Source organism: Manis javanica, chromosome 14 (genome assembly GCF_040802235.1).
Source record: "Manis javanica isolate MJ-LG chromosome 14, MJ_LKY, whole genome shotgun sequence".
Taxonomy (NCBI): domain Eukaryota; kingdom Metazoa; phylum Chordata; class Mammalia; order Pholidota; family Manidae; genus Manis; species Manis javanica.
In genome coordinates, this window is record NC_133169.1 from 40,610,978 (window position 1) to 40,627,267 (window position 16,290).

General features: G+C 37.0%; 1 pseudogene; it reads left to right on the forward strand.

Moving 5' to 3' along the window:
* The first annotated feature begins 257 nt into the window (after positions 1-257).
* LOC108403963 (olfactory receptor 2AG2-like) lies at positions 258-12,648 on the forward strand (annotated as a pseudogene).
* Positions 12,649-16,290: the final 3,642 nt, after the last annotated feature.

Here is a 16,290-nt window from a genome sequence, read left to right on the forward strand (position 1 = left end):
GCTTATTCTGTACATTTCATATAAATGAAATTATATGTGTTTTTTGGTGACTGGCTTCTTAACACAATGTTTTCAAGGTTCATCAGTGTTTAAGCATGTATCATGTTTTAGCATATATTTTTTATTGCTAAGTAATATTCCATTATATGGATATAGACCATGCTTTATGCATCTGTTGATGGAAATGAGGTGCCTCCATTTTTTGGCTATTATGAATAATGCTCTTATTAACATTTTATAAGCTTTGGTGTGCAGTTATGTTTATTCCTCTTGGGTATGTATACCCAGGAGAGGGTTTTCTGGGCATATAGTAGCTCTGCGTTTAAACTTTTCAGGAGCTCAGATTGTTTTCCAAAGCAGCTGTACTATTTTGTGTTCCTATTTGCAGTGTATAAATGTTCTAATTTCTCCACATTTTCATTCTGTTATTTACCAAAATACATAATATTTATTTCACAATATTAAACAACAATGGTGCTGGATAGATATTAAAAATCTTATTTTATATATGGAGAATCAAAGCCTCAGAAAAACTGTAAATAACTTGTCCCAAACCATAAAAATAGTAAGTAAAAGAGTTAAGTTTTTTTTTTTTGCCCACAGAAATTATTCTTTTATTAATGCCAAAAGCAAAAATGTAAACAATGACATTTGTCAGGTGAATTTTGGATAATCTGTTCCTTTTTTATATAAGTACATTTTCCAAGCTGAATAAAATATAAATTTTAAAAAATTATACCTTTATAAAAAAAAAATGTTAATTGACTGAACACTTGAAATTTAATCAAATGCGCCCCTTGCTGGTGAGCATAAAACTGCTTTGCCAGATTACTTTTTTTTTTTCTCTAGCTTACTTTATTGGAAGAATACAGAATGTAATACATATAACATACAAAAGACGTATTAGTCACCTGTTTATGTTATCAGGAAGACTTCTGGTCAACAGTAGGTTATTAGTAGTAAAAATTTTGGGGGAGTCAAAAGTTACATGTGGATTTCAATAGGGTTGGGGGTCAGTGGCCATAAGCACCCTGTTGTTTAAGGGTCAACTATACATTTTTATTTTGAGAGGGCATCTCTCATATTTATTGATCAAATGGCTGTTAACAACAATAAAATTCTGTATGGGGAGACAATGCTCAATGCACAATCATTAATCCATCCATCTCAAGCCTAATTCTTGTCAGTCTCCAAACTTCTGAAGCATAATGAACAAGTTCTTACATGGTGAACGAATTCTTACATAGTGAACAAGTTCTTACATGGTGAACAGTACAAGGGCAGTTATCACAGAAACTTTCGGTTTTGATCACGCATTATGAACTATAAACAATCAGGTCAAATATGAATATTCGTTTGATTTTTATATTTGATTTATATGTGGATCCCACATTTCTCCCTTTATTTTTATTATTATTTTTATTTTTAATAAAATGCTGAAGTGGTAGGTAGATGCAAGATAAAGGTAGAAAACATAGTTTAGTGTTGTAAGAGAGCAATTGTAGATGATCAGGTGTGTGCCTGTAGACTATGTGCTAATCCGATTTAGACAAGGGCAATAAAACATCCACGGATGCAGAAACTTTCTCTCAAAACAGAGGGGTGAGGTTCTAAGCTTCACCACTGTTGTTCTCCAATTTCTCACCTTATGGCCCCCCTGCGACTATGTCTGTCTTAGGTTGTTCCTCCCTTGAGGAATCTTACCTGTCTCTGGCTAACCAGTCATCTTCCGGGGACATACAGGGAGATGTAAAGTTGGTAAGTGAGAGAGAAGCCATATTGTTTGAAAAGGTTAGCTTTTTACTTCTTTGCAGATTTATGCCCTGTGGCTTCTATTCCCAGCACTTGTCTCGAGGTATCTTTAGCACCTGGAGGAATTATGATACTCGGTAAATTCAATATGAGACACGAATTCTATTTAAGGGTTGTAATTAGGAAGGAAGAAGAAAAGCTATAGAGGTAGCATATGGCAGAAAACATGGGAGGATTGATTATTTCTTTGACATATCTTCTTGTAGAGTACCTTAAGCATGTATAGGTTTTAAACCACTAACTAAATTGCGCACTCATATTAACATAATATGAATACGGTTACATAAACAAAGCAAATCTATAATTACCATCCATCTCCAGTGAAGCCAAGAAAACCAGTTAGGCATGCTAGGCATTTGTGAAAATTTGTCTATGATATGATGTATATTGTCCAACTGTACTTGAACAGCCTGAGAGAAATCAGACAAATTAAAGCAACCCATTTCTGGGATCTGTTCACATCCCATATGTTCTTTTAACCATAGATAGTCTACAGTTGTAAGATGTTGGAGCGCTACAACTTGCACCCCTCCCAACTCCTGGTTGAGTTCCAACAGTACAGATCCGGTCAAATTAGTTGTCTCACTGTATGCACATGCCGGCCTAGACATCTCCCTCCTCATTCCAATGGCAAGTCCAGGAAACGGTGGGATGGATGGAGCCACAACCGCAGCATCGCCCGGATCCCTGTGGAGGCTTTTTGATGATCATCCCCTGGCACGAGTCCTCCAGAGAGTGCTGATGCCGGAAGCTCCTCCTCATATCGTATCTTAGTTCATTTTCTGGGTAGCCAAACTAGGCCTTGATATTCTGCATAAAAACAAACGGACCCTTTGCACATACTTTGACATGCCCTCTATACCACTGTGTAGAACTCATTGGAGGTCACCATGCAGGAACTGCTTTTTTTTTATTAAGAGAAAGGAGTATTATCAGAAAAGAGTACCTCCTTAGCCGATCGTCTGACACCCTTTAAGTGATCAAAATTAAGGATATTTAAAGCATGCGTTAATCATTGATTTACCATTGGTTTTATCCTATCAAGGAGTAATCCCGCTTTACTTTCTTTCTTTCTTTTTTTTTTTTAAATCTTTAATCTACACTTATATGAAGAATACTATGTTTACTAGGCTCTCCCCTATACCAGGTCCCCCCTATAAACTACATTACAGTCACTATCCATCAGCATAGCAAAATGTTGTAGAATCACTACTTGTCCTCTCTGTGTTGTACAGCCCACCCCTTTCTGCCTCCCCTCCATGCATGCTAATCTTAATATCCCCTTTCTTCTTCCCCACTCTTATCCCTCCCTGCCCACCCATCCTCCCCAGTCCCTTTCCCTTTGGTACCTGTTAGTCCATTTTTGGGTTCTGTGATTCTGCTGCTGTTTTGTTCCTTCAGTTATTCATTTGTTCTTATACTCCACAGATGAGTGAAATCATTTGGTATTTGTCTTTCTCCACTTGGCTTATTTCACCGAGCATAATACCCTCTAGCTCCATCCATGTTGTTGCAGATGGTAGGATTTGTTTTATTCTTATGGCTGAGTAATATTCTGTTGTGTATATGTACCACATCTTCTTTATCCATTCATCTACTGATGGATACGTAGGTTGCTTCCATTTCTTGGCCATTGTAAATAGTGCTGTGATAAACATAGGGGTGCATCTGTCTTTTACAAACTAGAGTGCTGCATCCTTAGGGTAAATTCCTAGGAGTGGAATTCCTTGGTCAAATGGTAAGTGTATTTTGAGCATTCTGAGGAACCTCCATACTGCTTTCCACAATGGTAGAACTAATTTACATTCCCACCAGCTGTGTAGGATGGTTCACTTTTCTCCACAACCTCGCCAGCATATGTTGTTGTTTGTCTTTTGGATGGTAGCCATCCTTACTGGTGTGAGGTGATATCTCATTGTGGTTTTAATTTGCATTTCTCTTATAATTAGCGATGTGGAGCGTCTATTCATGTGTCTGTTGTCCATCTGTATTTCTTTTTTGGAGAACTGTCTGTTCAGCTCCTCTGAGCATTTTTTAATTGGATTATTTGTTTTTTGTTTGTTGAGGTGGGTGAGCTTTTTATATATTTTGGATGTCGAGCCTTTATTGGATCTGTCATTTACAAATATATTCTCCCATACGGTAGGGTATCTTTTTGTTCTATTGATGGTGTCTCTTACTGTACAGAAGCTTTCAACTTAATATAGTCCCACTTGTTCATTTTTGCTTTTATTTTCCTTGCCTGGGGAGATATGTTCAAGAAGAGGTCACTCATGTTTATGTCTAAGAGATTTTTGTCTATGTTTTTTCTAAGAGTTTTATGGTTTCATTACTTACATTCAGGTCTTTGATCCATTTCAAATTTACTTTTGTGTATGGGGTTAGACAGTGGTCCAGTTTCATTCTCTTACATGTAGCTGTCCAGTTTTGCCAGCACCATCTGTTGAAGAAACTGTCATCTCCCCATTGTATGTCCATGGCTCCTTTATCAAATATTAATTGAGCATATATGTTTGGGTTAATGTCTGGAGTCTCTAATCTGTTCCACTGGTCTGTGGCTCTGTTCTTCTGCCAGTACCAAATTGTTTTGATTACTATGGCTTTGTAGTAGAGCTTGAAGTTGGGGAGTGAGATCCCCCCCACTTTATTCTTCCTTCTCAGGATTATTTTGCCTATTCAGGGTCTTTGGTGTTTCCATATGAATATTTCAACTATTTGTTCCAGTTCATTGAAGAATGTTGCTGGTAATTTGATAGGGTTTGCATCAAATCTGTATATTGCTTTGGGCAGGATGGCCATTTTGACGATATTAATTCTTCCTAGCCACGAGCATGGGATGAGTTTCCATTTGTTAGTGTCCCCTTCAATTTCTCTTAAGAGTGTCTTATAGTTTTCAGAGTATAGGTCTTTCACTTCTTTGGTTAGGTTTATTCCTAGGTATTTTATTCTTTTTGATGCAATTGTGGATGGAGTTGTTTCCCTGATTTCTCCTTCTATTGGTTCATTGTTAGTGTATAGGAAAGCCACAGATTTCTGTGATTTAATTTTGTATCCTGCAACTTTGCTGTATTCTGATATTAGTTCTAGTAGTTTTGGAGGTGAGTCTTTAGGGTTTTTTATGTACAATATCATGTCATCTAGAAATAGTGTCAGTTTCACTTTTTCTTTACCAATCTGGATTCCTTGTATTTCTTTGCTTTGTCTAATTGCCATGGCTAGGACCTCCAGTACTATGTTGAATAACAGTGGGGAGAGTGGGAATCCATATTTTGTTACCGATCTCAGAGGAAAAGCTTTCTGCTTCTCGCCATTCAGAATGATGTTGACTGTGGGTTTATCATATATAGCCTTTATTATGTTGAGGTACATGCCCTCTATCTCCTTTTTTGCTGAGAGTTTTTTTTATCATGAATGTATGTTGAATTTTGTCAAATGCTTTTTCAGCATCTATGGAGTTGATCATGTGGTTTTTGTCTTTCTTTTTGTTGATGTGGTGGATGATGTTGATGGATTTTCTAATGTTGTACCACCCTTGCATCCCTGGGATGAATCCCACTGGGTCATGGTGTATGATCCTTTTGATATATTTTTGTATTTGGTTTGCTAATATTTTATTGAGTATTTTTGCATCTACATTCATCAGGGATATTGGTCTGTATTTTTCTTTTTTGGTGGGGCCTTTGCCTGGTTTTGTTATTAGGGTGATGTTGGCTTCATAGAATGAGTTTGGGAGTATTCCCTCCTCTTCTATTTTTTGGAAAACTTAAAGGAGTATAGGTACTATATCTTCTCTGTATGTCTAATAAAATTCCAAAGTAAATCCGTCTGGCCCGGGTTTTGTTCTTGGGTAGTTTTTTGATTGCCATTTCAATTGCTTTGCTCGTAATTGGTTAGTTTAACTTTTTGGTTTCTTCCTTGGTCAGTCTTGGAAGGTTGTATTTTTCTAGGAAGTTGTCCATTTCTTCTAGGTTTTCCAGCTTGTTAGCATATAGGTTTCCATGGTGGTCTTTAATAATTCTTTGTATTTCTGTGGAGTCTGTCGTGATTTTTCCATTGTCATTTCTGATTCTGTTGATGTGTGTTGATTCTCTTTTTCTCTTAATAAGTTTGGCTAGAGGCTTATCTATTTTGTTTATTTTCTCAAAGAACCTACTCTTGGTTTCATTGTTTTTTTCTATTGTTTTAGTCTTCTCTATTTTGTTTATTTCTTCTCTAATCTTTATTATGTCCCTCCTTCTGCTTACTTTAGTCCTCATTTGTTCTTCTTTTTCCAGTTTTGATAATTGTGTTGTTAGACTATACATTTGTGATTGTTCTTCCTTCTTTAAGTGTGCTTGGATTGCCATACGCTTTCCTCTTAAGACTGCTTTAACTGAGTCCCACAGCAGTTGGGGCTTTGTGTTGTTGTTGTCATTTGTTTCCATATAGTCCTTGATCTCTAATTTAATTTGTTTGTTGATCCACTGATTATTTAGGATAGTGTTTTTAAGCCTCCATGTGTTTGTGATCCTTTTTGTTTTCTTTGTAGAATTTATTTCTGCTTTTATAACTTTGTGTTCAGAAAAGTTGGTTGGTAAAATTTCAATCTTTTGGAATTTACTGAGGCTCTTTTTTGTGAGCTAGTATGTGGTCTATTCTGGAGAATGTTCCATGTGCATTGAGAAGAATGTGTATCCTATTTCTTTTGGATGTAGAGTTATATAGATGTCTATTAGGTCCATTTGTTCTAGAGTGTTGTTCAGTGCCTCCGTGTCCTTACTTAATTTATGCCCAGTGGATCCATCCTTTTGGGTGAGTGGCGTGTTGAAGTCTCCTAAAATGAATGCATTGCAGTCTATTTCCTCTTTTAGTTTTGTTAGTATTTGTTTCACTTATGCTGGTGCTCCTGTGTCAGGTGCGTATATATTTAGAATGGTTATATCCTATTGTTGGACTGGGCCCTTTATCATTATGTCCTTCTTTACCTCTTGATACTTTCTTAGTTTTGAAGTCTATTTTGTCTGATACTAGTACTGCAACCCCTGCTTTCTTCTCTCAGCTGTTTGCCTGAAATATGTTTTTCCATCCCTTGACTTTTAGTCTGTGCATGTCTTTGGGTTTGAGGTAAGTTTCTTGTAAGCAGCATATAGATGGGTTTTGCTTTTTTATCCATTCTGTTACTCTGTGTCTTTTGATTGGTGCATTCAGTCCATTTACATTTAGGTTGACTTTGATAGATCTGTACTTATTGCCATTGTAGGCTTTAGATTCATGGTTACCAAAGGTTCAAGGTTAGCTTCTTTAGTATATTACTGCCTAAATTAGCTCGCTTATTGAGCTGTTATATACAGTATCTGGAGATTCTTTTCTTCTCTCCCTTCTTATTCCTCTTCCTCCATTCTTTATATGTTGGTTGTTTTATTCTGTGCTCTTTCGTGTTTCCTTTAACTGCTTTTAGCAGGTAGTTGATTTTACTTTTTTGCCTTTAGTTAGTATTTGGTTGGTCTTCTTTCTTTGATGTGATTTTATTTTCTCTCGTGACATCTGTTTAGTCTTAGGAGTGCTTCCATCTAGTATAGTCCCTCTAAAATACCCTGTTGAGGTGGTTTGTGGGAAGCAAATACCCTCAACTTTTGCTTTTCTGGGAATTGTTTAATCCTTCCTTCATATTTAAATAATAATTGTTCTGGATACTGTATCCTTGGTTCATGGCCCTTCTGTTTCATTGCATTAAATATATCATGCCATTCTCTTCTGGCCTGTAAAGTTTCTGTTGAGAAGTCTGATGATAGCCTGATAAGTTTTCCTTTATAGGTGACCTTTTTCTCTCTAGCTGCCTTTAAAAGCCTGTCCTTGTCCTTGATCTTTGCCATTTTAATTATTATGTGTCTTGGTGTTGTCCTCCTTGGGTCCTTTCTGTTGGGAGTTCTGTGTATTTCCATGGTCTGTTCGATTATTTCTTCCCCCAGTTTGGGGAAGTTTTCAGCAATTATTTCTTCAAAGAGACTTTCTATCCCTTTTTCTCTCTCTTCTTCTTCTGGTACCCCTATAATATGGATATTGTTCCTTTTGTAGTGGTCACACAGTTCTCTTAATATTGTTTCATTCCTGGAGATCCTTTTATCTCTCTCTGTGTCAGCTTCTATGTATTCCTGTCCTCTGGTTTCTATGCCATCAATGGCCTCTTGCATCTTATCCATTCTGCTTATAAATCCTTCCAGAGTTTGTTTCACTTCCGTAATCTCCTTCCTGGCATCTGTGATCTCCCTCCGGACTTCATCCCTTTGCTCTTGCATATTTCTCTGCATGTCCATCAGCATGTTCATGATTTTTATTTTGAATTCCTTTTCAGGAGGACTGGTTAGGTCTGTCTCCTTCTCAGGTGTTGTCTCTGTGATCTTTGTCTGCCTGTAGTTTTGCCTTTTCATGGTGATAGAGATAGTTTGCAGAGCTGGGACGAGTGACAGCTGGAACAACTTCCCTGCTTGTTGGTTTGTGGCCTTCCTCTCCTGGGAGAACAGCGACCTCTAATGGCTTGTGCTGGGCAGCTACACTCATAAAGGTCTTCTGATTCTTGCCCAGGTGCTATGGAGTTTATCTCTGCTGTTGCTGTGGGCATGGCCTGCCTGAGGCTGCTGCTCTGATATGGTGGAGCCGTGTTGGAGGGGGAACGGCTGGGAGGCATTTTATCTCCGTGAGGGGCCTCCATGCTCCCTGCTGACCAGGGGGGTTATAGTGCTTAGAGATCCCCAGATTCCCAGGAAACTTCCATTGGGCTGTGAGGTCCCTGTGCCTTTAAGACTTCCATAAAGCACTCGCTTTTCTTTGTCCCGGGTGCAACATCTGCAGGGAGCTGCTCATAGGTCTTACTATCCTGTTTCCCTAGTTTCTAGCACCTCATGCATGCACTGTGTCTGCACTCTGGTGTGATTGCTGAGGTTGGGTATGTAGCAGTCCTGGGCTCCCTCTCCTTCCCACTCTGCCTCCTCTCTTCCCACTGGAAGCTGGTGTGTGGGGCACTTGGGTCTCGCCGGGCCAGGGCTTCTATCTTACCCCCTTCGTGATGTGCTGGTTTCTCGCAGGTGTGGATGTGGTCTGGCTGTTGTCCTGTGTCTTCTGGTCTCTATTTTAGGAATACTGTTCTTTGTTGTATTTTGAAAAATATATATGGTTTTGGTAGGAGACTTCCGCTGCTCTACTCACACCACCATCTTGGCTCCGCCCCCTATTCATTTTATTTTTATACTTGATTTATATGTGAATCCCACATTTCTCCCTTATCATTATTATTATTATTTTTAATAAAATGCTGAAGTGGTAGGTAGATGCAAGATAAAGGCATAAAATTTAATTTAGTGCTATAAGAGGGCAAATGTAGATGATCAGGTGTGTGCCTATAGAATAAGTATTAATCCAGGCTAGACAAGGGCAACAAAACATCCACAGATGCAGAAGATTTCTGTCAAAACAGGGGGGTGAGGTTCTAAACCTCACCTCTGTTGATCCCCAATTTCTCACCTGATGGGCCCCCTGCGACTGTGCCTGTCTTAGGTTGTTCCTCTCTTGAGGAATCTTACCCATCTCTGGCTAACCAGTCATCTTTCAGGGCCACACAGTGAAATGTAAAGTTGGTAAGTGAGAGAGAAGCCATATTGTTTGAAAAGGTTAGCTTTTTACTTCTTTGCAGATTTATGCCCTGTGGCTTCTATTCTCAGCACTTGTCTCGAGGTATCTTTAGCACTTGGAGGAATTATGATACTAGGTAAATTCAATATGACTCACGAATTCTACCAAAGGGTTGTAATTAGGAAGGAAAAAGAAAAGCTATAGAAGTAGCAGATGGAAGAAAACATGGGAAGATTGATTATTTCTTTGACATATCTTCTTGTAGAGTAACATAAGCATGTATAGGTTTTAACAAACTACTAATTAAATTGTGTACACACATTAACATAATAGGAATATAGCTACATATCAAAAGCAGACCTACAATTACCAGCCATATCCAGTGAAACCAAGAAAACCAGTTAGGTACCCTAGGCATTTGTGAAAACTTAACAATGATATGATGGTTATTATATAACTGAATTTGAATAGTTTCAGAAAAATCAGACAAATTAAAACAACATATTCCTGGGAACTGTTAACATTCCATATGTTCTTTTAACAGTAGATAGTCTATAGTCACATGATTTTGGAGCACTGCAACTTGCACTTCTAATTCTTGGTTGAGTTCCGACAGTATAGATCCAGTCAAATTTGCTGTTTTACTGTATGCACAGGCAAGCTTAGATGTCTCCTTCTTCATTCCAATGGCAAGTCCAGAAACTAGTGGGATGAATACAGCTACAACTGCAACAGTGCCAGCATCTTTGTTGAAGTTTTTGATGATCACCTTCTGGAATGACTCTACCAGAGGATGTTGATGTTGGAAGTTCTTCTTCATATCGTATCTTAATTCATTTTCTGGGTAGCCAAATTAGGCTTTGATACTCTGTATAAACACAAACAAACCCTTTGCCCACACTTTGATATGACCTTTATACCATTGTGAAAAACCTAATGGAAGTCACCACACAGGAACTGCTTTTTTTATTTAAGAGAAAGGAATATTATCAGAAAAATGTACTTCCATAGCTGATCATCTGACACCCTTTAAAAGATCAAAATTAAGGATATGTAAAGCCTGAATTAATCATTGATTTGCAGTTAGTTTTATCCTATCAAGGAGTAATCCCCCTTTTTTTCTCTTCTTTTTTTTGTTATCATTTATCTACAATTATGTGAAGAATATTATGTTTACTGGGCTCTCCCCTACACCAAGATCCCCACAAACCCCATTACAGTCACTGTCCATCAGCATAGCAAAATGTTGTAGAATCACTACTTGTCTTCTCTGTGTTGCACAGCCCTCCCCTTTCTCCCATTCCCCACATTATGCATGCTAATCATAATACCCCCTTTTTCCTCCCCACCTTATACCTCCCTACCCACCCATCCTCCCCAGTCCCTTTCCCTTTGGTACCTGGTAGTCCATTGTTGGGTTCTGTGATCCTGCTGCTGTTTTGTTCCTTCAGTTTTTCCTTTGTTCTTATACTCCACAGATGAGTGAAATCATTTGGCATTTGTCTTTCTCTGCTTGGATTATTTTACTGAGCATAATAACCTCTAGTTCCATTCATCCTATTGCAAATGGTAGGATTTGTTTTATTTTTATGGCTGAATAATATTCCATTGTATATATGTACCACATCTTCTTTATTCATTCATCTACTGAAGGACACTTAAGTTGCTTCCAAATCGTGGCTATTATAAATATTTAATTACAGCTCTTGCTTTAAGATAGTTCCTTAGATGATATTTTTTCCTTTTTGCAACTAATAATCAAAGAAGGTATTGGACTGTATGTAAGAGATATAGTTGTTGATAGCTGTGTCCTTTACCTGATTCTGAGTTTTTCTCAAAGTTTTTCCATTTTGTTCCATGTACATGTATTGATAAATGTGATAATCAACTGAAACATATAGTAATTAATGCATTTAATTAATAAATTCATGTCTCTGGATTCAGAGCTGTTACCGAAAGTAGAAGTTTAATGTATTTGCATAAAAGCTAAAATTTCTACAAAAATTTAATAACAAACATATATCTAAACTATATATTAAAATGTAAAAAACAAATATGCCATAATCCCTAGGGTGCAATGTGTTATGCCATAGATGATCTCTTAATATTTCTTAGTAAATTCTGCTGAAAGGAAAATGTATCTATTCATGAACACTAGAAGATGAAGGGCAGGAAGGGAACTTACCTGAGATATTGGGAAGTGAGGCAGGAATTAATTTGAAAATTTTCTCCGCACTATAAAAATAATGCTTATAATTACAGCTATTTAAAAATGATCTTCACATTTGCAAATTAGGAACAAGAGAGTGTCATGGCAGAACGACCAGACTTCAGGGCGTGACTTCATACTCTCAGATCTGTTTCAAGGCACCTCGGCTCCCTGGACCTTCTTTGCCCTCACTGTGCTGGATCTCCTGGGTGCCCTGCTGGGCAGCACCACAACGATAACCCTCATTAGGGCTGCCCCTCAGCTCCACAGTCCCATGTACTTCCTGTTCGGCTGGCTCTCCCTCATGGACCTCTTGTACATCTCTACGTTTGTCCCCAAAATGGCCCTGGACTTTCTCTTTGGGGACCATCACATCTCCTTCTTTAGGTGTAGCATTCAGATGTTCCTCTTCACGAGCCTTGTGGGGACCTAGTGCCTGCTGCTGGCCGTCATGGCTTATGACCGCTGTGGCTGTCTGCCACCCACTGCACTACCCCATCCTCATGCGCCCCAGGGTCTGCACACTCCTGGTGCTCACGTCCTGGCTGGGCGCACTGCTCAATGCCTCCATCCATGTTATCTATACTACGAATCTCCCTGACTGTGCCTCTAGGCAAATCCATCATTTCTTTTGTGAGATCCCACGCTTACTGAAACTGGTCTGTGCTGACACTTTCCAGTATGAAAAGGGTGTTTTTGTCAGTGGGGTGATTTTTCTCCTCCCTCCCATCTCAGCCATTCTGGCCTCCTATGGACGCATACTGTTCATTGTGCTGGGCATGCAATCGAGCCTGGAGCTCACGAAAACCTTGGCTACTTGCTCTTCTCACTTGACTGTGGTGTCTCTGTTCTACGGGGCTGCCATCTTCAAGTACTTTCTGCCCAAGTCCTACCACCCCCCTGAGCAGGATGAAGTGCTCTCCGTCTTCTACACCATCCTCACACCCATGCTCAACCCCCTCATCTACAGCCTGCGGAACAAGGACATCGCCAGAGCCCTCAGAAGGCTTCTCAGGAAATGAGGGCTGTGCGGTGCTGTTGTTTGCAATGTGAATCCACTACAGAGTGAGCTTCTGCTTTGAAATGGAATTAACAGGTATGTATATAAACATATCCATGTGGATTTAACAGGTGACACCATGTATTTGAGAATTAGGGGAAAACATATAATACCTTCTGTAATGATACAACTTAACATCGTCGTTTTCTTATAGTTAATCATGTGAATGATAACAAAAATGGAGATATTTTATTCATGTAATATATGTAATAATTTTTATTCTTATTATATTACATTTGTTCATTTTATAAAAAGTACACAGAATTTTTAAAGAGAAGAACATCATTTACCAATTTCCTTTATTAGAAGAATTTATATGTATATTCCCTAACTACCACTCTAACTGGTATAATAATAATAATTTTCAAGTATATACTATTTTTTAAATATTTTTCCTATGAAAATTCTTTTTCTCATGATATGACATGGAATTATTGAAGTATTTATTGATACCCTATATGTTTTAGCACAAATTAATTAAATAGCGTTCTTTTAAGATACTTTAAAATTTTGTTTAATCTGTCTTTCTCTTTGTTATGTGGCTCAGTACTTGTGATTTCCAAAATAAAACATACATTTTAGTGAAAACATTTCGTTTCTATTGTATAGAATTTTCAAAATACCAATTACTCTTCATTAGAGTTGTTATCTTTAGCTGTTTCATATTTACTTCTGAAATTGCCTGAATTTATGGCTTATTCATTACTTCTAATTTTTAATAACTTTTGCTTTGTATTTTTCTGTTACTTTTGTATGTAAAATAAATTTGTCACTAATCATAGCTCTTGTCACAATATGGCGATTCCATATCATCATTTCCCCTGCAAAGTCTTAGATAAGAATACTGAAGTTACATTTTTACTGACATAATTTACAGAAGATACTGTACTCTTTCAGGTGAGTAAAAAAAATTTCAATATTTGTATGTATTGTAAAATGATCCAAACATGAGCCTAGTAAATACCCATCATATGCAATTTATCTTTATAAACCTAATTTTCAGAACTGTCTTCACTGCACACTATGTATATTTGTATATTATTTTTTCCATTTTCTATTGTCTTAAGACACTTTAATTTCCCTTTTATTCTCTTCTTTGACCTGTTGGTTATTTAGTAACATATTGCTTAATTTCCACAGATTTGAAAATTCCAGTTTTCCTCCTAGGATTGATTTTTATTTTCTTACCACTGTTTGGGAAAAATAGCTGACATGACCTCAGTCTTCTCAAAGTGATTAAGACATTTCTGCAAAGGACAGCCCATTAGGTGTGCGCTTGTTCTGGCCAGATGATGTAGCCCTTGTTTCAAGGGGGGCATTGTTGCCCCAACTGTTATTGTATTGTGCCCATTTCTCCCTTAAATTTGGTTACAATTTCCTTTATATATTTAAGCATTCTAATTGTAGGTACATATATATTTTAAATTGTTTAATCCTCTTGATTAGCTGACTCATATCAGTATGTAATGATCTTATTTTTCTCTTATAACAGATTCTCTTTAAGTCCCTTTGGTCTGATCGTACATATAGCTGTCCCTGTTCTTTCTCTGGATAACGCTTGGGTGGAGTAGCTTTTTCCAACCGTACGTGTTTAGCTGATATGTTGCCTAAAGTCATCTCTTGTACCTTACATATACTTTCTTAAATCACCCATAAACTGTATGAAGAATCTTCTAGAGTTTAATACATTTTGATTAGAGAATTCAAAGCATTTAGTGTTAAAGTAATTATTGATCTGTAAAGATTTACTATGGACATTTTGATAATGGTTTTATGTTTATAATGTCTGTGTTCCTTTCTTCTTTACGGTCTTCTTTTGTGATTTGTTCACTTTTGGAGAGTTATGCTTTGATTTATTTGTCTTTGTGTGTCTACTATAGCCTCTGGCTTTGTTGCTACCATGAGGCTTATGAATAATCTTATAACAGCCTGTTGACAGTCCATATGGCTCTGTTATTTTAAATTAATGACAATGATGGGAAATGGCAAGTTGTTACCTGCCCCACCCTATCAATTCCCACCAGTATTACGTATAATTTAAATTTCTGTGGAGTTAAAGAAGATATATTTATCATTCTCTTCAGTCATTATTAATAATGGCAGAGTTCTTAGTCCTTTTTCTTAGTCCTTAGTATCTGGGAAGTAATCAGTGAGGTTTTTCTCCCGCCTCTGATTCTATAAGGTAATCCTGTGGTGAGCATCACCAACTTAAAATGCTGTAAAATTGCCTCCATAAAGCTGAAGAACTTAATTTTAGGCCATTATGTACTACATTTAGGCCATGTACACTATGTATTATATGTTATAAATATAAATATTTCACCCAATAAATGATAAAAGTGTGCAAAAATAAACATCTAATATACACCTTGAATTACTTTCCCCTTAAAGAAATTCCTCAGACCTCTTTCCCTCCATTATCCAAAGAAACTTCCTTGATTTAGATGTAATGCCAAATAAGAGGTACAATAGAAATTAGTGTAAAAGAAATGTATTGAGGGCTGACAGCTTTCTTGATTTTAAATTTACCAATAGATTGAAACAAATTATAGTTTCCAATCAGAGAGAGTGTATTCATAATGTAGCTCCAGTGCATTAGGAAATGGCTTGTACCTTCAATGTGAATTAAGCAACTTATATTAGCATCCACTTTAAATGTGTTGTAAACCAAAACCAGAACCTTTAGCAGAGAGGCAAGAATCAATATTACTGCTTTTATTCACCACGATAGATTTGAGAACTACTTTACCTACTACTCGGCCTCACAAACTGAAAATTACAAGTTTCCATCTAGCAACTTAAGCAATAAGTAAATAAATATATATTTACTTCTATCATAATACAGTTTATACCAATTATTACCACTATCCACTCATATTTTTGTAATGTTGACCTCGTTTTTCCTTGAATTGTGAATTCTGTTTTTATTAAGTGTCTGTGTTATACAGATTATGTAAGATATTAGGTAAATCATTTAAGAAGATGTACACAAATCTTGAACTGGAAGCCACAGATACAGAGAATTTACCTTCTTATTATTATCAGGCAATAATAAAATAAAATTTCAAAAATGGAAATGTTCATAATAAATAGTACTCTATTAGATCCAAATGACTTGCATAATGTTTTATTTTAATACAATTGAATAAAATTATCAACATATATTTTCAATTTTGAAATAATTGATTTACTTTACTATTTTTATAACTTCAAAAATATTACTGGATATGATCATGTGTTAAGCATATTAAAAATGTCTGAGGATAAAACACAGAGGAAATGATCATGTTTGCTACATCAATGATGAGCAAAGTGATCCTCCAGGGTTATGACTTCTCAGAAACTATACTGGACTCCCAAAGCCTGGTCCTACCTCACTGCATCAGGAGTGGCTTCAACTCCTTTGTCCTTGTAACCTCAAGATAATTCAGTATCGATATATGCAGCTGACTCTGTGTACATGCCCAAATTCAGCAGTGAGAACAAATACATTCAAAAAAGATGTTCTGTGAGAAATACAGACCAGGATTAGTAAGCAAGGAAGGAACCACAAAGTTGAGCTATCGCGGTCCCTTCAAGGAAATGAAAGGAATCCTTCCAGTGA